Below are 21,753 nucleotides of genomic sequence, written 5' to 3'. Positions count from 1 at the left end.
AAGAGTCTTTTGTGGCTACATACCACCAGGCCCCAAAGCTGAGTGCCGTTGAGCTGATCCATGACCACTAAATAAATGGGTTACAACTGAGCTCCCCGTAAACATCCAATCCCCTTGCGAATCGCATTTTTTATTTTAAAGATATATTTTTCTTTTATAAATAAGATTAGTTAATGTGATTCTATCCTCAGAGGAACGAGTCACTCTTGGGTTGTAAAGCAAATCAAGTATTCGAGCATGTAAAGTTGAGGAAAGGATTCTAGACCAGAGTGAGCGTCCTTGGCAGCCACACAGCACCCTGCCTGGCTACACAGAGCACCCGCAGAAGTGATGGAGAACATTCAGAACACAGGAAAAAGCCATAATCCCCGGGTCCTAGTGTCTGTGCTGCTGCCAAGGTTGGTGTGGCCATTTTCTACGTGTGCACCTGTGGTTTCGTCCGTTTAGGCTGCAAAACAGAGAACCACAGGCTGGGTAGTTAATCAGAGTCCTGGGAACTGAGAAGTTCAAAATCAAGGTACCTCCAGCGGGAGCTGCTGTCTGCTCCGTCCTCACGTGGTGGAGGGTGGAAGGGGGGAGAGCTCTGTGCCCTCCTGTGGTGCCAGGGCAGGGTGGGGCCAACTCCCCCCTCAGCCCTTCTGTAAGGGTCCTGCCCTCATGACTCAGTCACTAGAGGACCCACTTCTCAATGCCATCGCATTGCCATCAAGTGTGCACATGTGAACTTTGGAAATCACAGTAGTCATTCAAACCGTAGCACTGTGCGTGAGTGTGAAGAGTGTGTATACATATACATATACACACGTTGGATTTGCATACACGTATTGCTTTGTGGTGTGAGTACAATTTAGTTTTTGATATTTAAATTTAACTTCATCTGTAGACTCATTTAATGATTATTTATTGCATTGCTATTCAATAGTGCTGTTTTAGATGCTGTTCTTGGCAGAGGAAAAAGTTTTTCTCGGTCAAAGAGTGTGTCTTCTAAACAGAGGGATGGAAAATAAACAAAGGAAGGACCAAATCCGCGGCACATCTGGTGGCAGTCAATGACAGGAAGAGCACATAAGGCAGAGGAAGGAGAGGGGTTGTGTGCTCTGAAGGGTTAGAGATCAGAGGAGGCCGACATTGAATAAAGGACTGACTCAACCCAAGAGAACGCGGGATCAATGACAAGGGGGAGAACTAGTTGGAATAAGATTTGGGACTTACTGATATACAAAAATCCTTTTACTGTCATACTTAAAAGTTGGTCAGATACATTATGGCTATTAACTTTTCACTACATCCGGCATTTTAGAATATTAGCTATTTATTAGATACTTAGAACATTACTGTCTTAACATACCCTGGTGTGTCTATTTGGACGCACAGTCATTGGGACAGAAAGGGCGCATGTGTATGTGTTCCTGGACTGTAGGCCTTTGGGGAACCTCATTCTCCCTGTGCATTAGATCCGAGCAGAACAAACCCTCTTCAGGGCCCTCCAAGGCTAGGAAGGTTCACACTCATCCTACGATTTTCCTACCTCCTCGCATTATAGTCCAGGTTCACATCTTAGAAAAGGTTTTCACAACCGGCTGATCACCATCTGGATCACCTTTTCCACGAGGTGATGGCTGACTGTCCCAGTTCAGTTGATCCAATTTCCACTCACTCAGCACTTACCAGGCTCCCGCTTGGCGGTGGGTGGTGGGGAATTGAGGCCAGAGATGGAAGACAAAACCCGTCTCCTGACAGAGCTCCAGAGGAGAGAGGGGGAGTGAGAAGCTGGGGGGACGGGTGCAGCGACGGAGGCCAGGTCGGGTGTGGAGAGCCAGCAGGGAGGGCGGGCAGCAGGCAGCACTGGGGGGCCTCATGGTCAAGGGGGTCAGCCTGTCGGCGGTGCTGACCACAGTTTTAGGAGTGATCCCTGGCTTCTTGCATGTGATGAAAACCATTTCACATCTGGTTCTATACCCCAAAGAATTGAAAGCAGGGACTCAGAAGACAGATTTGCACCCCTGTGTTCTCAGGAGCATGGTTCACAGCAGCCAAAACGTGAGGACGACTCAAACACCCGGCACGAACGGTTCTCTACGTACAATGGATGTCATCCAACCTTAAAAAGGAAGGAAAACTTCATACTACGCTTGCGAATATTTTGCTCAGTAAAACCACCCAGACACAAAAAGACCAACATTGTGTGATTCTACTTATCTGAGTTACTTAGAATAGTTAAATTTCTAGAGGCAGAATATGCAATCGTGGTCACTAGGGGCTGGAGCGGAGAGAGGTGCAGAGTTTATACCGGGGATGGTGAAGAGGTTCTGGACATGAACTGTGGTGACAGCTGCGTAATAAAGCGAATATACCTAATGCCATTGAACTGTACACTTAAAAATAGTTAAAATGCTATTTTTAGCCATGTACACTTTACCACAACTGAAAAAAGAGAAGCTGAGATGACTTCCTCCTGCATATAGGCGATGTCCTGGTGTGTAATTCAGATTTCCTGGAGTTTGGATCATTATTCTAGAACCTAGAACCGGGCTCAGCTGATGGTATTTTATAGCCTTTAATTATTTTGTGAAAACAATGATGTGGTTTTTATAGTTCCCCCAGGTACATAGAAAGTTCTGATTTTGTTGTCCATACCCCCAAATCTATCACTGACAAAGAAAAAAGAATACTTTTAATAAATCATAGCACCAGCACCAGTGAAATCACAAAAGGCAAAATCACAAGAGGCCATACAGCACCCTCTAGCTCTCTTCCTGGGACACAGCCCTGAGCTGATGTGCAAACCGTGTGTCCACTCAGCAGCTGCCACGCTGGAGACAATATGGTGGAGATGAAGAGAAGGGACCTAATTGCAGAACTATGAGCAGGAACAAGTTTGGTTTGTTGCTTTAAGCCCTCATGTTGTAGGGTGATTTTTTTGTGTGACCATAGACAAGTGCAATGGTTGATTCAAAGGGAGCTTAAAAACTGTGGCAAACAATGGTGCATGCCTATAAACCCAGAGACCTGGGAGGCTGAGGCAGGAGGATCGCAAGTTTGAGGCCAGTCTCAGCAGCTTAGGGAGACCCTGTCTTTTTAAAAAAAAAAAAAAACAAAAAAAAACAAGGCTGGGGTGTAGCTTAGTGGTAGAGAGTACTTGCTCAGCATGCAGGAGGCCCTGGGCTCCACCCACTGAATAACAAATATCAATAAAAACTCCACCAACAAAAAAAGCAAGTAATCAAACAACAACAGCAACAAAACAACCAGAAAACCTGCAGCAAACTGTCATTTACCACGTCCTCATGCCACCACGTGGGGCTCCACGGCTCTTTCTTCAAGGGCTCTCAATCCAGGCCAGAGGCAGAAGCTGCAGCCCCTTCACTAAAACGGTTAGACTGGGCTCTTACAGCGCCTTGAACATTGCTGAATTTCCCGTTCGTTTTTGCGATCACGCTGCTCTTAGGCGCCTCTTACCAGGTGCGCTGCTCCTAAATTATCTTCAATGCAGACACATTTTCAGAGTTTCTTCTTGAAGGTCATTTCGCTTTCCCAGAGAATATTCTAAACAAAGTTTGAACAGTTTCCTAGCAGAGGCTTACATTTATCTAGTGGCAAACTATAGGAAGCCTTAGACTATTTTTTTCTTACATCAAGGATTTCAGGTAACAGAGGCATAATTCCACTCTATCATTAGAAGCTGGAAGAATGGGAGGACAGATTCTTTCTTCTCCCGTAAATTAACACCATGGTTAGGTTCCGGTAACTTGGTAAGCTTGTCTTACATGGGACTCAGCTAAGGGTAAGGAGACTGATTGATGGAAAGATTTCTTAGGACTTACTTCTCCGTGTTCCTCTTTATTGCCATTCCAGAACTTCTGCGGATGGCAAAATTGTTTAGAAAAAGGAAGCCAGGCCTTTTAAGAGCTGGCAGAGGAGCAGAACACAGCAGGTTATTCTCCTAGCTCAGGGAGTGTGTGCAGAGTGGGGCCTGAATCATGCTCAGGCCACTCATTAGCTGAATGATCTCAGGCAAACTGTTCACCCTCTCTGTGCCTCAGTTTCTCCTACACAAAATAGGGAAAAAGGAGTTACTACTTCATAGGGAAGTGAGGGCTAAGTGATTTTAAAGTCCCTAGGACATGGAGCATGAGGTAGGAGCCACATAAGCCTTAGCTGCTGCTACTATTGCTATATGTATTATTAATGGACACCCAGTTAAGTTTGTTGAACAAATAAATGAGTGACTGTTGCCACTCTGCTGTGCCCTAGATTTTCCCTTTTGTATAAGTTTCTATGATTTTTCAGCTTCTTGGCTCCACTTATCTTGGTTTTTGAGGACCCCATTTAGAGCTACTGGACTCTTGTAGCATTGAGCTGAATTTTTATCCATATACATATTTCGATGGCTCACCCGCTGGCCTTCCGGAGCCCCGGGTTTAGATCTTCCTGTCCCTTTTGACCTTGGTTCTTTAAATAGAACTAGTCCATCCACGAGAGGAGTAAGAGCTCACCACGCACCTTTTCCTGCTCCTTGTTCAGACTCCCCTCTGGCTGGCAGGCTGTTCCCTGTTGTCTCCCTGCCTGGATCTCTCATCATTTGCCTTCATCAGTGGGTCATTAATATGCATTTCTTCAGTTTGCCGGATTTTATCTGCTCTGCTCACACTTCCAGTTGGGTCTTTTCAGCTCATTTCCACCTGCAAGATGTAGATGCTATATCTGCCCATCCCTTCCCGGGTGACCCATACCAGACGGATTCACTGCCAAGAGCTCTTAGATGCAGACCGAGGGCCACCCTCCAACTCCCAAGGCCCGTGCAGTCTGACTGGCCCCCGCTCCATCTTGACGAGCTTTATCTGGAGCCTCCATTAGCTTAGAGACACAATCAACAAGACACATCTGTTTTGTATTTCTATCTTAGCTTCTTAATATTTCATTGTGTTTATCTATTTCTCTTCTTATATTAAAAGTATTTTTATGGAAGAACTGGATGTTTTGTGTTATATATGTGACAGAGCTCGGGCATGTCTGTCCCGGTCTGTGGACTAAGTTCTTGACCTATATCTTGCTTTTGAGGATTCAGGGTCTGTTGCTAGAAATGCCAGGAGGGGTCATGTGACCTCTGGGGTTGTCTTGCCTGGCTCTGTATCAGCCCGATCAACAGTTGCTTGAGAGCTCTTTTGCTCCTGGGTTTTGGCTGCGTAATGACACGGCATTGGCCTAGGTGATGAAAGACTTTGATGGAGGTTTCAATCCCTTGGATGATTTATTTTAGGTCTTTGGGGTCCAGTTTTCTGATTTGTAAGAGTAGGGCAAAAAAATAATACCTTTGAGAATTCTCTGAGGATTTAATGCAATAATTCTGATCATATACACAGCTGGTCCATAGGACTTTGTATAAATTAGAAACAGGTGCTCCTGCCTCCAGGCACACACAGCCTATGCCAGGATGTGCCTGTGGCGGAGGGCAGGCTGATCTCCCCGCCCCCCTCTTGGCTGGAGGAATGACCTGACACAGGCCACGCTTAGTGAAAATGTGTGCAGAGATCCTGAGATTTTCCTTCCCATTTAAAATATTGTGTTAAAAGACATAAGACATAAAATTACCATCGTAACCATTTTAAGTGTCTAGTTCTTTGGTCTTAATTATGTTCATAATATTATGCAACCATCACCACCATCCATCTCCATAACTCTTTTAATCTTTTTTAAACCTAAAATTCTGGGCTGGGGCTCAGTGGTCGCACACTTGCCTGGTATGTGTGAGGCGTTGGGTTCGGTTCTCAGCACCACATATGAATAAATAAAATAAAATAAATAAAGGTCTATCAACAATTAAAAAAAATTAAAAATCCCCAAACAAACAAAAAACCTAAAATTCTACCTCAAAACAGTAACTCCCATTTCTCCATCCTATCAACCCATCATCCTATTTTCTGTATGGATACCCCATAACTTCTGAAGTTTAGTTTGCAATGATAAAATATTATATGCATACATATGAGTAATTATTACTAGTTATAAGATCTAGCATCTCTATCTATCTATCTTCTCTATGTAGCTATCATCTGTCATTTATTGTCTCTCTGTGTTTAGTCATTCTCTCTCTTTCCATGGAGGATTTGAGGTGGCATTGATAACAAAACCACAGCTAATGTTTGCCCAACTCTCTTCTTTCGGCCTAGATTACTTTATTTAGTCTTCATAATGGTCCTACGAGAAGCTTATCCCATCTCTCATTTACAGATGAGTGACTGGGTCTCAGACACTTAGTCATAAATGGTGGAGCTAGGATTGGAACCCAGATTTTCTGACTTAAGTCTGTGTTCTTCTACCAAGATGATGCCATCTCATCAGCCTACCACTGCGATTAAATACTGTATGAGAACTGTTTTTCTTATTTTCTGTATTGCATTTCAAAATTGGAGCTGCTTTTCAGCAACTGAAAGTAAACAGAAATCAACATGTATTATTACAAGCACAATGGGGACACGCAGAGTCGGTCTTCTCTGTGTTGGTGTACTGACTGTCACTGTTAGAAAATTTAATTTAATTTATATGTGAGAGAAACAGCTCATTCAACGGAAGGGATGTGGATTTCATAGAAATGAGCTATGTTCAAAGGGACTCAGGTGGCCAGGGGAAAGGGAGATGGGGACAGCATTAATACCTGCAGCTTAGGTAATCACTCACCATCGTTTATTGTGGCTGCTGTCTATTGTCACATAAATAGATCATGTCCCATCGAGTACAGGGGGGATTTCCCTAAGCAGCACGATAGCTAAACACAATTGGATTTTAGATAAATCTCCCATATCCGTTTCATATCACCCTTTGTTACAGGATTTCAAAATGCTCGTGGAACATGAAGGAAATGAAATGATATCTAACTCTCATTAAAAAAGCAGGGTTTCTGCATCGATGGTCATGAGAAATATGAAGGGAGAGAGATTTTGAAATGTCATGTGATGCCACTTGGGACCACAACTCTGGGCTTTGGAAATCACCCGCCAACCTCTGAGCATTTCCTTGAGAAGATGCTGTTCCTCGGTGGCTTCTCTGGTCATCCATGTAGTTCCAATAACATTTTTATTGTTCAGAGTCAACGTTGCGGTTTTTCTTCCAGGGCTACCAGATTTGAAAAACCTCATGAAGTAAACTGGAGCTATGTTCAAAGGGACTCAGGTGGCCAGGGGAAAGGGAATACAGGCCTTCAGGAATTTTTCCAGAGGTATAAAGTCTTGGAAGCCATTTCTTTCCTGAAAAGTGCCAAAGTCATGGGACCCTCAGAACAAAAGGACCCTGCGGCCGGGGGGACAGATGTTGAGCTATAAGAAAGGAACTGATCCTTCCTCGTGTCCTTTGTCAGGAATCAGGACAAACACACACAACCTAGTCTAAATGTGTCAGCCGTGTCTTGGGAGACATCATTTGATGGATGGTGACACTGAATCTAGCTTACAGAGAGCAAGAGAGCCCATATGGTGCTGGGTGTTTTGGCAAGAAATGTGATTTATGTAGGAACTTAGGGTTTTAAATTCAGCCATGGAGTGATTTTAAGGATATAAAGGAGCTTTAGGTGAGTCCAACACAGTGTAGTCTAATATTTTTGTTTTCAATGAAGAAATTGCCCGAGGGTCCTTATAATCCGTTAGTGCCGATCCTAAGAACTTTTGTGGTATCTTGCCCTTCACTCACCACACATTCTGCTACTTCCTTTGTTTTTCAAGTTGGGGACAAACATTTTCCTTTAAGAAAATAGTAGATGAAATTTACTTATGACTTTAAAAACGATATCAGCACTGTCATTTCTTGTTGTTTCATCTAATCTTCTCGAGAACCTGTGGCCCAAGGATATCACTGTTGTGACCGCCTCTTACAGATGAGGAACTGGGGCTTCAGAGGAGATCCAAACTGCACACCCCATCAGAGCCAGAATCTGGAGGATCTCATCTCAGAGAGGTACCCTGAGCCACCACTAGAAACCAATGCCCTCCACTGTGGTCTCTGCGTAGGGAGTTCCTGTGGAACACGGTTGGTCCAGCTGATGGAGCCGGGGAGACAACAAACTCAGCACTGTCCAGCCCAGCACTGTCTTCCTCTGTCTTTCCCACACTCCTTTTTCTGCCATGATGGCCTTTCCCACCTGGGGCAGCCTGCATGTGGATGAAGTGTTCTACCCAGGGCTTCAGCGGGAGGTATCCTTCTTGTTTTATTTTTACCTTTGATTATAAAGGTCCTTAGGGCACAGACTTTTTACTGTTTGTTTAGTGCGATCTTATTTATTGTATAAGGTCATGTATACTTTTGACATACACATAAATACTAAAATAACCAACCATATGACTCGTGTAGTTGTGTGTGTGTGTGTGTGTGTGTGTGTGTGTGTGTGTGTGTGTGTTGTGTCTGTGGGCGCGCATGGGTGCTTTACTGGGTATGGAACCCAGAGCCTCATGCATGCTAGTCACGCACTCTATACCCTGCAAATTCTTTATGAAGAGCACGTAGTTTGTTTGATTGTCTTTGTAAGAGATGTTATAAGTGGGGCCCCTCAGCTTTTTTAAAACTTGCGCACATTCTTTTTATTGAGGGCAGAGGAAATATATTTTCCCTCTGATTTTATTGGAGTTAGGTAGCATGGAGAATATTTGTTGCATTAAGAGCATTTTCTTATTTAGTTGAGTGGTCTGCTGCCTTTGGCTCTGTATTTAAGAAAATGCACTGTTTTTGGGTGAAGAACATAACCGAGGAGGTACTTTGTACCTGAAAGCACATCTACAAAGTGCTAGAGCTTGATTTATGGTGAGGATATTGGTTGGGGGATGATAAATATGCGGTGCAGATTCAATTTTGATCTCAGCAATCCAAACTGCACAATTTCTTTGCATCCAGGGTCACTCCGTAAGTATTATTTGTATATGCCGGTAGCTGGGAGACTGGTTTGCCTCTAAGTGCCGTTCGGGCATGTCCAGCATAGCTAATGAACCAGGGGCTGATGAATCGAAGGACATTTTCTCAGGGGCTGTGTAGCTCCCAGGATATAACACTTGTGACATCCCCTGCTGTTGTGCAGGCATGTCTAGGCATCTCTGCTGCCCTGGTGGAGATGCCCAAGGAAGTCTATCAGCACACTGAGGAGGATTCTGGGAGGGCAGCTACTGAAGTAATGGGGAGCCAGGGGAAGAGACTGACTTGGGAGCAGTAAACTGATACTGTGTGAGCATGTGGGTACTGTCCACAGCCCAGTTGTGCTACAACAATGGGATAGGTTGCTGAGAGACCAAAGAAAATACCCAAAGAGAGTGTGCAAGTCCTAAGATTTATTGAAAAGTGCTTACAAGGAAGGTCCAATGGCGACAAGCTGGACAGACAGCAGCTTGGTCCCTCACAGCGCTTTGCTAAGAAATGCAGCATCCTATCCTTCATGATGTGAGCCCTGCATGCTGTTTGGGGCTTGCATTTGTCTCCATGGCATAGACTTTTTGCCCTCATAGCTGAGAGAAAAAGGCAGATTTGTTTAACCACACTACCAATTAGAGGACACAAATCATGCTGCCTAGGGGTCCCCGAGGAACTGTCCGTGAGGGGAGTGTCCATTTCTCTTCCCTCCTCACTGTAGGCCACTGACCACTCTGGCTCTGGTAGGCGGCATGACTCTACCATCCTGGAGAATTCAGTTCATTGACTCTCACATCTCTTTTCCCTGTTAGGAAGAGAGCTTCAGGAGAGCAGGGGCCATTTCTGTCTTGCTCCTTAGAGTCTCACCAGGACATGGCATGTGCACACCTCACTGAGGAACTCACTCGCCGTGTTGTTGGAGGAATAAGAACTGGCTGGAAGAATTAAGTAACGCTCCAGGCTGCACTGGGGGAGCCTAGCAGAGCTGGGGTGAATGGAGATGCATGTGTGCAAGTTGAAGGACTGAGCTGCCCAGGGCAGTTGCCTGATGGTTAACTGGCCTTGCCAAATGAGAGGAGAAAGTAAACTGGTACTTGTGTGAGCACACGGGAACTGTCCACAGTGCCATTTGTAGTACGACAATGGGATAGGTTGCTGAGAGACAAAGAAAGTACCCAACACAGTGTGCAAGACCTAAGGTGTGCTGAAAAATGCTTCCAGGGAAGGTCCCGTGGGGACAGGCTGGACAGACAGCAGCTTGGTCCCTCACAGTGCTTTGCTAAGAAATGCAGCATCCTATCCTTTATGATATTACTTAACAAAAAAGCATCTCCAACCCTCGTGATGCCTTGTGCAGTGGTGACCGGCTAGATGACTGGCACACCCTCCCCACAGGGCCCTCAATTCTGCACCAGTTACCATGGGGAGGTTTTATAGGTTAGGATACTAGTTTGCAGAAGCAGTGACCTCATTACCTTAGCCCACTGTGTCCCACCGTATGACCAGCTTCCCAAGGAATTTGGCCCATATGCAAGAAAGCCGCTTTCAACAGGTAGCCTGACTTGCCCAAACCCCCAGCAGACGTGACAGAGGCCAGTGTTCTTTGAGATGATATTTACCTGGACATTTCAGCCCAAAGTCACTCTCATGGTAACCTTGACTTGACTTGGGGTTAGAGGAGGCATTTCAGGGACGTATTATCCTCCTTTTCTCCAAGGAGGATAATAAGTATGTAAGTATTTCACATTTGTATCTGGTCTTTTTTAGCTTCTGTTATGTGACTTCAAGTACGTGGCAGCCTCTGAAGTTGAAAGAAGAGGGCTTCCCGTGGACATGTTGAAACCAGGGCTGTGTCACAGGTCCCCACCACTGAAGTCACCTAGGCACTTGCCGTTTGCTTCTCCTCCATGTCCCAGATTTCAAGCAGATCTTTCGATTGTCAGTTCATCTTCCAGCCTAGGGATCAGAAGACAGCGTCCGTCCTTTGGCCAGCTGTTCTTATGTCTCCAGGTGTCACTCGGATGCTGCCTGCTCAGCCCTGCCTCGTCTTGCTGGTTGTCTTTTTCCTCTGGTTTCTCTTATCCATAGATTGTGTGAGGTTTTGGTAGCTTTTCTGCTGCTGTGACTAAAAGACCTGACCAGAACAATTATAGAGGAGGAAAAGCTTATTTGGGGACTCAAGGTTTCAGAGGTCTCAGTCCAGAGACAGCTGGCTCCTTTCCTTGGGGCTTGAGGTGACCTCAGGATAGAAGAATGTGGTGGAGGGAAGTGGCTCACATGATGATCAGAAAGCAGAGAGAGACCCCACTTACCAGATATGAAATAGATACCCCAAAGGCCATGCCCCTCAAGCAACCCCCTACCCACCTTCAGTTGACACTCAATTAATGGTGTCTGGGATTAATTCACTGATGGGGTTAAGGCTCTCCGAACTCAATCATTCCACCTCTGAATGGTCTTGCATTTTCTCACACAGGAGCTTTTGGGGGGCACCTCATGTAGAAACCATAATACATTTCTTGGGGCTCCTTAAAACTTCACAGCCAAATACGCTTTTAACACTTGCAATGAGGATGATTCACAGCTACAGATGAATCCCAAGACACAGGGTGATGAAACTGGGCATGGACACAAGGAGGCGCATATTCATAATGAGGCCATTGCATCTCGTTTTTGTCAGAAACTTGAAAAGCTCCGAGGGATCAAAAGTTCTGTGTGATGGTTTTTTTTTTTTTTTTTTCCTGAGAGAAGATAACTGGTTTGGCATTTGAGGACAAACTCTTGGGACTTCGTAGACAGTTGAAAACCAGAAGTACACACGATAACACTGATGGATGTTGCTAAGACAATGAGGTCAAGGTTAGCTTCGAACAAGCACTCAGCATCTTGCTGTTTTCCCAGATCCTCTCCTGCTCTGCCATGTTCTGGGTCTTCACACATCACGTCCCCCTTTCCATTTCCTACTCATCCTTTTAGGCTTTGCTCCTAGGTGATGCCCCCCAGGTGCCAGACAGGGTTAGGTGTCCCCATTCCCTATGCTTTTTTTTAGCACCCCTCAGTGTGCATCTGTATGGTAATATCTACCAAGACGTAAGACATGCGTTGGCAGATTATTCTGCAAAGGGCCAGATAGTAAGCATTTTGGGTTTTGCTGGCCATATGGTCTCTGCTGCAACTATTCAACTTGGCTGTTATGGGCCGTAAGCAGTCATAGACAATATGTAAATGACTGTGTGTGGCTATGCGCCAATAAAATTTGATTATGGATGCTGGAATTTGGGTTTCATATACACTTTTCATGAGCCACAAAAGATTCTTTTTTATTTATTTTTTCTCAAAATTCAAAAACATAAAATACATTCTTAGCTTATAGGCAATATGAAGATAGACATGGGTCTGACCTGTGGGCTTCATTGGCCCAACCTTGACATAAAGCACTCCCTTGACTGCATGTCTGTCTTTTCCGTTTGAATGGAAGCAAGTAGAACCCAGGGAGTGGAATCCCCAGGACAGAGCACAGTTCCTCTGACTAGGAAGAGCTCAACAAATACTTGTTACATCAACGCTTATACAGGAGTTTGAAGCAATAATACTCCCAGTATTTGTTGAGTATTTATTATAATGTCAGACATTGTGATGAACACTTTATATGCATTTTCTCACTTCCTTTTGTTATCTAGGGACATTAAAAGCAACAATTATCATTCTACACCACTTAACACAGCCTAGGTAGTATTTCATATAATCTTCTCATATAATCTGTGGTGGGTAGGTCTTGCCAATATTTTTCCAGTTAGGGAAATTACCCTTGCAGAGATTATTTATCCTGGGTTACTCAGCTAGGGATTGCATTGGGGTCAGAAAGATATCTAGGTCATTAGTCTTGAGGGTCCTGCCTTGTAACTTTCCTACTGCAGAATCTCAGAGCCTGGATGCCTTCTTTGTGAACTGGAGAAGGAGGCGTATACACTGGGATTATGCTGATGTTGAACTGGCAGAGTTCCTTTTCTCCTTCCAGCCATTTGGTTATGTTTGGAACCAGGACAACTTTTTTTCTAACTATGTGTGCTATGTATGGAATGTTGCTTAACTTTCCTGAGTCTAAGTCTTCCACTAGAGAACAATGAGTTTGAATTACCTGCTGTCAAAGGTCTCTTCTGATGATAAGTTTCTGTAATTTTGTTCTCTGATGCCTTCTGCTTATTTATTGCTATTGCTTGTCTCTGTTCTTCTCCCAACCCCTGGTCTCACAGGGTTGCTTGAACTTGGAGGGGAAGAAAGAGAAGGAATCATATAAAGGAAATGTCCATCTACCCACACATGCCTTTTTAAGTCTAAAAAAGTCTGTTAGGTATATTTGCTTTGTGGATTTTTGTTGTTGTTGCTGAAAGTTAGTTTTTCCAAGAAAAACAAGTAGCACTATTGTCTATGACATAATGACAGTCGTGATAGCATCTTCTATTTCCATAGCACCATTTAAACGTAACTTTGAAGGTATTATCTAAGTCATCCTTCCTTCCAATATTCCTTTGAGACAGGTAAGAGCTTTTTTTTTTATTAGAAGATCCTTTTATAAAGTACAGAATGAGCTTTTCTTTGTTGTAAACCAAAGGCAGCAAGTGGCCCAGAGAGATCTCAACAGCAGGCCACAGGGTGAGTGGTGCCGTATCAGACTGATGGTCACAATTCTAAAAAAATAAATAAATAAATAAATAAAAAGAAAAAGAAAAAGAAAAGAAAAGAAAAAGGCAACCTTCTGCCAGGGCTTTTAGAAATTTGAAAATATATTTTCCAATTAATATAAATATTGGCTTTGCTATTTAAAGATCCAACATCCTTGTTTGGCTGCATGATATGTTAGCCAGTTGTGTTAGAATGGGGTGAAATGGACCATAAGCATTTGTAGAAGGAGCAAATGGGTGACTGAGGCAACTTCAGAACAGCGGGAAGAATATGTACAGGGAATTTCCTTGCAATGAAGCTATTGTAACAGGCCCATGTTAACTGTATGAGAGTGATTGCCTGCTTCTGTTAGACTTATCTATGTTTAAGTAGTATCTCTCTGTTTCTCTGCAGATATTAAAGAGTTCTCAGAGTGATAGAGTCCTATAAATTAAAAAAAAATTTTTTTTTCCAGAATTCTCCATAAATACACATTTCAGGTAATCTTTTCTGAATACAACCTTTAGGTTTTATAAAATGCAGTGTCTTCAAGATATTTTTTTGCAGTAGAGGGATTTTTTTCCCATAAGGAATTATTTAATTGGAAGAAAACTGTGGGTACATAGAAGTAGCACACATGGAGTTTAAAAACTTCAGTAGCTAGGATATGTGTTCCACTTGGTGCAGTAAGTGTTTGTATATTCCCCTATATAACTTTACTTTTTAAAAATTTTATTTGTTCTTTTTAGTTAGATACGACATGAGAGTGTATTTTGAAATCTCATGCGTACGTGGAATATAACCTCCCCTCTTGTGGTTGTGTATGATGTGGGGTTACACTGGTGGTGTACTTTTGGTTTTAGGTTTGTTAGGCAGTTACTATCACAGTTATATTCTGACAGTCGGGACAGGTCAGTGGTAACTGGACAAAAGAAGCAGAATCTGTTTGAGAGGCCTCCCCACCTCTCTTTGGTACCCACACTCCCAGATCTCTCCTACTATGTCCAAGAGTTACAAACCCACACGTGATGTTCCTCTGATGCCAACTGCCATGTTACTGTGTTCTTCAGATTCATGTGTTGGAAACTTAACCCTCCATGCAACAGTGATGGGAGATGTTTAGGTCAGGAGGCCTCTATGAAAAGGGCTTGTAGGAGCAGATTTGTTCTCTACTGCCCTCCCACCTTCTGCCATATCAGGATGCAGCAAGAAGGCCTGTATCTTGATGCCGGCACCTTGATCTTGGACTTCCCAGCCTCCAGAACTGTGAGAAATACATTTCTATTCTTTATAAATGACCCAGTCTTGGGTATTTTGTGATAGCATCAGAAAATGGACAAAGATGCCCACCCTCCCCCAGTGTTCCCAAACTTCAGAACATCCCAACTTCTCTCTATCCATTCTCTCATTGCTTTTGTCCTTTTTCTTCATGAGAACATGAAGATTTTTGAAAATAGAAATTAAACGGATGAGCCAGTTCACATTTTGGCATTTCATCAGTATTAGCCTTTTGGATTTTGTGAATAAGGGAGATTTTTAAAATTTTGGATCGTCATCTTTTTCTATTCATCTTCTATCACTACGATTTTGTGAAATAAAAGATAGCTTAATACCCGAAAATTAGGATCGTTGTCATCTTACAATAAAAGATAGTTAAGTCCAAAAGAGGACAGGTGACAAATTGATACTGACATGTATTTTTTAAAAAAGATTGAATTCAATAAAATTATAATACTCTGCTTTAGTTTATAATTTTACATGTAAATTCATCAATTGAGTGATCTTCTTCAAGAGGTCAAGATTCTAACATGATCTGGAAATTTAAAAAAAAATATTTTTAAAGCATTGTTATTGCCAAATTGCACAGAGGAATTTGACAAAAATACATACTGTATTTTTTAACTTGTCCACTCAGTCCTAAATGTTCTAAGGGAGCTGAGAAGCTCAGGAACTAATTCTCAAGTTGCCCACTGCTTTCCCACAACTTCTTAACCTGAGAAATTGGCTGAGAAGGGACCATGGAGCAAGTACGGTGCAGCATCTGAGGACACAGAGGGGTGGGTGCCACCCCAGGGCCCCACTCACCTGGCCTGGAGGGAGGCTTCTGCTTGGTGGGAGTTTCTGTGGGTGCTGGTCACAGGCTATCCAGCTTTCCAGAACTATGTGTGCCAAAGACATCTCTAACCTTCCAAGGGTAATTTGCATTTGAAGAGCTTATTAACCAAGTAAACGTTCAGTGTCTTAGTTTTAGTGTGCTCAAGGATCTTTGGGGAATCTGGTGAGAGCTCTAGACTCTTTCCCCAAGAAAAGGACACAAGCTTAGACAAAAATTGTACATTTTGGTGTCAAATTTCATGAGATTCATGGATTACAAAACCCTACTCTTGCAAATGGAAAAAGTGAAGCTTTTCAGAATTATGGGATAATTATTAGGGGCAGGGACCCATCCTTGTAATTTTTGTTCTGTTTGGTTTTGGGTGTTGGTGATTGAACCCAGGGCTTGTGCATGCTCAACACATGTCTTACCACTGAGCTCCACCAACAGTGCCTCCTGCAACTTTAAATCCTATTCACGGTGGGTAAAAGTAGCCCTGTTTCCAGTGACTCAGGATCTTAGGTCTTTTAAATGTGCACTTCACTTCTGTGCAACTAGATACAGATAGGATGTGTGTAATTATAATTAGATCCAACCAGAAAGATATATCCCTTGTCGTAGTAAGTTAAAGAATTGCTGAATTGTGGCAAAATAGTCCCAGTTTATGCTTTTCAAAGGAAAGTATAGAAGGAATTCTTGCCTTTTGATTTTTGAAACCCTCTTGGAGTTCATAGGCTCAAACTAAGGCCTTCTACCTAGGTGGTCACCAAGAACTCACTCTCCAATGTAATGCATGGAGCTGTTGTCTCCATCGGTGTGGCTCTCTTCTGTCTTGTAACTGTGATGTTGAGAAAATGTAAGCTTGGTTAATAGTTTTATATACCCTTGACCTCAAATTCCTCTGTGTGCAACAAACATATGCTTATTAAGTCCTAAAGTTTTGTCTCTGATATTGCTATTGGTGAAAAGAATTACTAACAATTAAAGAGAGATTGCATTGCTTGATATGCTGCATACATTAGTCATAATGCAGACTTATGATTCTCCTCCCCTTGCTGTGCTAATGCAGACCATCTGTAAAGGAGAAGAGTTATCTATAGGCTTTTCTTTTTTATACTCATCTGTTCAATACTATCAGGCATTTCCATCAGACACACGCATACATTCCTGCCCTGCAATGCTCCAGATCACATATTTTTCTTTGAATTTTTCTATGGTAAGAAGTAATTGAATATTTTAAGTATATGAAATCCTATATTTTTATTGTAAGAATAGTTGATTATTTCTATTGCAAGCCTATGAAAAGACATAACACAATACTTTCACACTCCCCCGCCCCCAGTCACTTATTGGAGAATCCTATATTTTGGGATCATCTTAAAAGCACCTGCACTGCAATGATACTCCCTCAGATAAGAAGCCTGTGTGCAGTTCTTGAGTTGGTTTCATCCATATCCTACTGGCTCTCCCCCCTCCCTGGTTTTAGGAGGATTGGATACCCTACTCCATTCTCCTCTCCTGTGCAAACACGAGAAAGTTAGGATCCGGATGCAGATAATGATTGCTTTTCTCATAAATAGAGATTGAATTCTATTTTGGCTTTGCTAAACATTTTTTAAGGAATATAAGCATAAAAGATTTGCTTCTGAGTCAGGATCTTAAGGTAGCGCCACCTTGTCAGGCCTGAGTGAGGGAATGCCAAATCTGAGTGACTTCAGCTTCCTAAAGGTGGCAGCATCCCTGTCTCATCTAGAGACAGTGGCACTGTTTCGGCCTAGTTGTAACTTGTTGAAAGTACTCCTGCGCTGAGAACGAGGAATAATCACGTTCAAGCTGCCAGCTTGATCCTTCAGCTAGAACTGGGAAACCATGGCCAAACCACTGAGTTGACTCTGTGCCCCTGCACTTGGGTTCCTGTTGGGAACTGGAGTGGCAGCCTTATTGAAAGGAGGATGAGCCCTTCATAGACAGAGAGGACAACGTTGGAGTGACTGTATTCTTCTGTCAGAGACTGGCTAGAAGGAGCCCTGTCCTGCTTCCTTTCCCTGAACGTAGACAGACCATATTTCCTATGAAGTTAGTTTGGGGCCATTTGAATGGTTTCTGGTCAATGAGATACGATGGGAAGTGACGGATACCATTTTCAGCTGTGGACATGGAATCCTTTTGGTAACAGTCTACATACCTTCTCCTTCTGGGGTACTCTGGAGGAGACAGTCCCATGAAAACTAGAGTCATAAGGAGACCTACTCTATACCTCGCCAAGAGTGGGATACAAATATTTAATCAAATGAAGACTCGGTGGTTGGGTTTGTTGGATGTGGCAGCTAGTGCGCCTTCATAAGATCACACTGTCACCATCCCTGAGTGATATTATTATTAGTTTATGAGTGGGCTCTGTAGAACAGTTCTGTAACATCCACCCCCTCTTGCAGAAAAGCGGAAAGACTTAAACAATGAGTATCTAAATATCTCCCATCTAGATTAAACAGTGTTGATATTTTGCCACATTTTTTTGTATCTTTATTATTTGTCTATTTATTTTCTTCTGAACTTAGAGAAAATAAGTCACAGACATCAAGATCCTTAAAATCTTGAGGCAGATTTTATAGTTGAGGTGTTTTTTTCCTCTCAAAATCAATTCTTTTCATTCGAATGCTTATTTTGAAAATGTGCTTCTGAACATAAATTTCATATATTTTCTATTATTACATGATCTTAAAGTTTATAGAATGGATCATACAACTAAAGATATGTGAAGAAAATGTCACATTTCTTTTATACTTTTATAAATGAACACTGAATGCTGACTCCATGAAGCACAGCGTTTGTTAGAGGCAGCTTTGATCAGTTCTCAACAATCTGAACTTCTGGTATTCATGTCCTGGTGTAATAGCCTTGCTAGTGGGCGGGACCCGTGACTCACTTCTAATAAGTAAAATATGCCAAAAATGAACCATAGAAAAGACAGTGACCTGAAAGTACTCTATCTTGTGACACCGCCCTGCCCTCCTCCCTCACTCGCTCTGATGAACCCAGCTGCCATATTGTATTGAATCCAGCTTCCCCGTGGAGAGACTCGGGCAGCAGAGAATCGAACAAAATAATATGCCATGTGGAATTAAGTCTTGTCAACAACCACTGGAGCAAGATTGGAAGTGGGTCCACCCCCAGTTAGGCCTTCAGACCCTAGCCCCTGCCAATACCTTGGTTGCAGCCTGTGACAGATCCAGAGTTGGATGACCTACATCTCGCTAAGCTAGGCCTGGGTTCCTTACTCAAAGAAACTAGGAAAGAGTAGATGAGTGCTTTGGGTCACCAAGTTGGGGTAATTTGTAGCTATTTATAACTAATACAGTGCTCTATTAGATGATAAGAATGTCACTCTGGATGAAGAATGATTCTTGACTTCAACGAGCTCTTGGTCTGTCTGTAGTGACTGCTGAGGTCGCTCTATACACATAGTTTTTGGAGCTGAGGAAGATAGTATTGTTCAGGAAAATCATATTGAATAACTGGTGTCAGTTCTGGTTAGGATTTTAGTACAAGTGGGAGGAGGACATTTCAGTTTAGGAGAACAGAAGACAGAGGTATGGAAAGCATGTTTGGGGAACATCAAGTGGTCTACTGAGGCTGGACTGGTGAATAGGAGTCAGTGGGACATGAGGCTGAACGTTGGTTTAGATGATAAGATTTATTCCTTAACCAGTGAGGAACTGCAGACCCTGGGTTGAGAAGTTGTCTGTTGAAACTGATATCAACCAAGAAATGAAGAGCCGAGTTCCAGTTTGGGGCAAGAAAAGAAAAATTCCTTTGAAATTTTATCATCTACATGGTCTATACCTAGAAAATCCCAAACTGACTAATTAAAAAGTCAGAACATTATTTGGTTTGATATTAAAATGGTTTAGTTTGATTTTTTTCAGTGGGTAATTTTTTGGGGGTGGGATGCATGTAGCCAAAACCTGTTTCTTGGTTCCTTACCTCTTTTTGATGGCCTCAGGAGCTTTTTGCCAGGGCCTTCAATCCTATTCGGGTACAGTGTTGGGGATATCTTTTGTCCACTGAGCCTTCAAGTTTGTTTGGCCTGCTATTAGTATGTTCTCAAATTTGGAGGGGGTGGCATGGATTGCGCTGTGTATTTATATTTAAGGCTCATCTATGAAAAGAGTCAAAGTGCTAGAATTGCCACACCGAGCGGGACTGATGAAGTCCTGGGCTCCGGCTTGGGTTGGTTCAGTCACCAGAGTTCAGGGATGTTGATCCGATGATGAGTCTGGCTTATTAGAATTGCTTTTTGCACTTTTTTCTCTGTCGGGGGCATTTATTCAAGAATCACTGCTATGGCAGCCTGAGCGAAAGGGGTCACCTTGGTGTGTATGAAACAGCAGCGCACATCTATCAATCATGGGTCTGGGCATGTTTAAGCCTGCTGCTTGAGAAGGGACAGTCTCATTCCCTTGGTTGAGATTTATCTGATGCCTGTTATCAATTGCACTTAAATCTCACTCCCCCACCTGGAGTTCCTGCTGATATCTAAGTCCTCTTTTTGCACACTTCAAGTATGGTGGTTGCAGTTCCAGGAAGAAGAAAGGTTGAGTGGAGGTCATGTCTATAAAAATACCAGGGAAAGCTGGGATGGGTCTAAGAATCACTGTAAATTTTTAACAACTCCTCTCTGTCCTGCTGTCTTGCAAAAATCACATTTCTCAAAACTTACTTAAAATCCAAATAAAAAAAAGAAAACAAAACCATCTCTTTTATTCGAAGTCACATTCTACATAACACCCTGACTGTGTGTTTGATTGTATCAGTCTTACACATTGATAAAAAGAACCACAGAATGACTTTTTTTTTTTTAAGTTATCTTTCCTCCATCATTGCCACTTATAACAAAGAGCCTCCAACAGATAGGGCACAGGAGTATTAAAAGGTGGGGCTTTTCCCTCCCTGGCTGCCTGATGATCAGCCGCCATCATGAATGGCTCAGTAACTACGCGGACCAGGAAGTTCATGACAAACCAGTCCCTTTAGAGGATATAAATAAATGGCTCTTGATATTCTTCACCCTGGGAAGGCAGCAGTACCCTAGGAGAGAAATTCAGGAAAAACTAGCCCAAATGTGCAAGACTCTACTGAATGTCATCTTTGTAAATTGATTCAGAGCCTATTTCAGGGTGGCAAGGGGATGGGCACTGGTATGATTTACCATTCCCTGGACCCTGCAAAGGAAAATGAACTCAAACCTAGATTTGTAAGACTTGGCCTGTGTGAGAAGAAGACCACCACGAGAGGACAGTGAAGAGAAGGCCCGAACGGAACGCAGAAAGGCAGAGGCACCGCCAGGGGGCACTGCCAAGCCCAGGGCTGGAGCCGGTCAAGAAGCAGGGTCAAGATTCTTCAGTGACTTTACCTGTAGAGATGTTGTGACCTTTTCACAAGAGAATTAATAAACTGTAAACTGTAAAAAACTGAGAGACAGAGAGAGGGAGAGAGGGAGAGGAACAGAGGGAGGGAGATAGAGATAGAGATAGAAAATAGAGAGAGAGAGAGAGATAGATAGATAGATAGATAGATAGATAGATAGATAGATAGATATTAAAAGGGGACAAAACTCCAAGCAAACGTTTTCTCCTCTTTCACTGGGTTCCTCTTTATTTGCAGCCTGTGCTCCATAGGTTACCTGGGACATATTTTATTTAAGAAAGCTGGGAAGTCTGACGGTTTGGCTGATCTTTTCATTTCCCAGCATTCTGGAGCCAAATGCGTCATGTCCCATCTCAATATTTTCTACGTTCACCTTGTGGGTGAACATTTCTCCACAGGCCACTGATGTGGCGATGTGGCGTCTCTTCCCCTTCAGAGCTGATGGACTGGATTTTTGTTGAGAATGACCATGAGCTGCCTTCAATCAGGGCATCCTTTGATAATGATCAGCCACACGGACTCCTGGGAGCTTGAATCGTCACTCATCCCACGTGATCTCCTTAGCAGCCTGTGTGCTACATTTTCTGCCTTCTGAGTTTTTGAGGAGAAACATTTTGCCAAATATGATATCATTGTGTCAGGGGCATTTTCCTCCTTGCTACTTCTGATAGATAGCTGTTTCCTTT

General features: G+C 43.0%; 1 pseudogene; it reads left to right on the top strand.

Moving 5' to 3' along the window:
- Window positions 1–20,617: 20,617 nt before the first annotated feature.
- LOC113180949 (small ribosomal subunit protein eS24 pseudogene) lies at window positions 20,618–21,047 on the top strand (annotated as a pseudogene).
- Window positions 21,048–21,753: the final 706 nt, after the last annotated feature.

This window comes from Urocitellus parryii, chromosome 10 (assembly GCF_045843805.1).
Source record: "Urocitellus parryii isolate mUroPar1 chromosome 10, mUroPar1.hap1, whole genome shotgun sequence".
NCBI classification, from domain to species: Eukaryota; Metazoa; Chordata; class Mammalia; order Rodentia; family Sciuridae; genus Urocitellus; species Urocitellus parryii.
The sequence above is the reverse complement of the archived record's forward strand: the minus strand, read 5'-3'. Positions and strand labels throughout refer to the sequence as shown.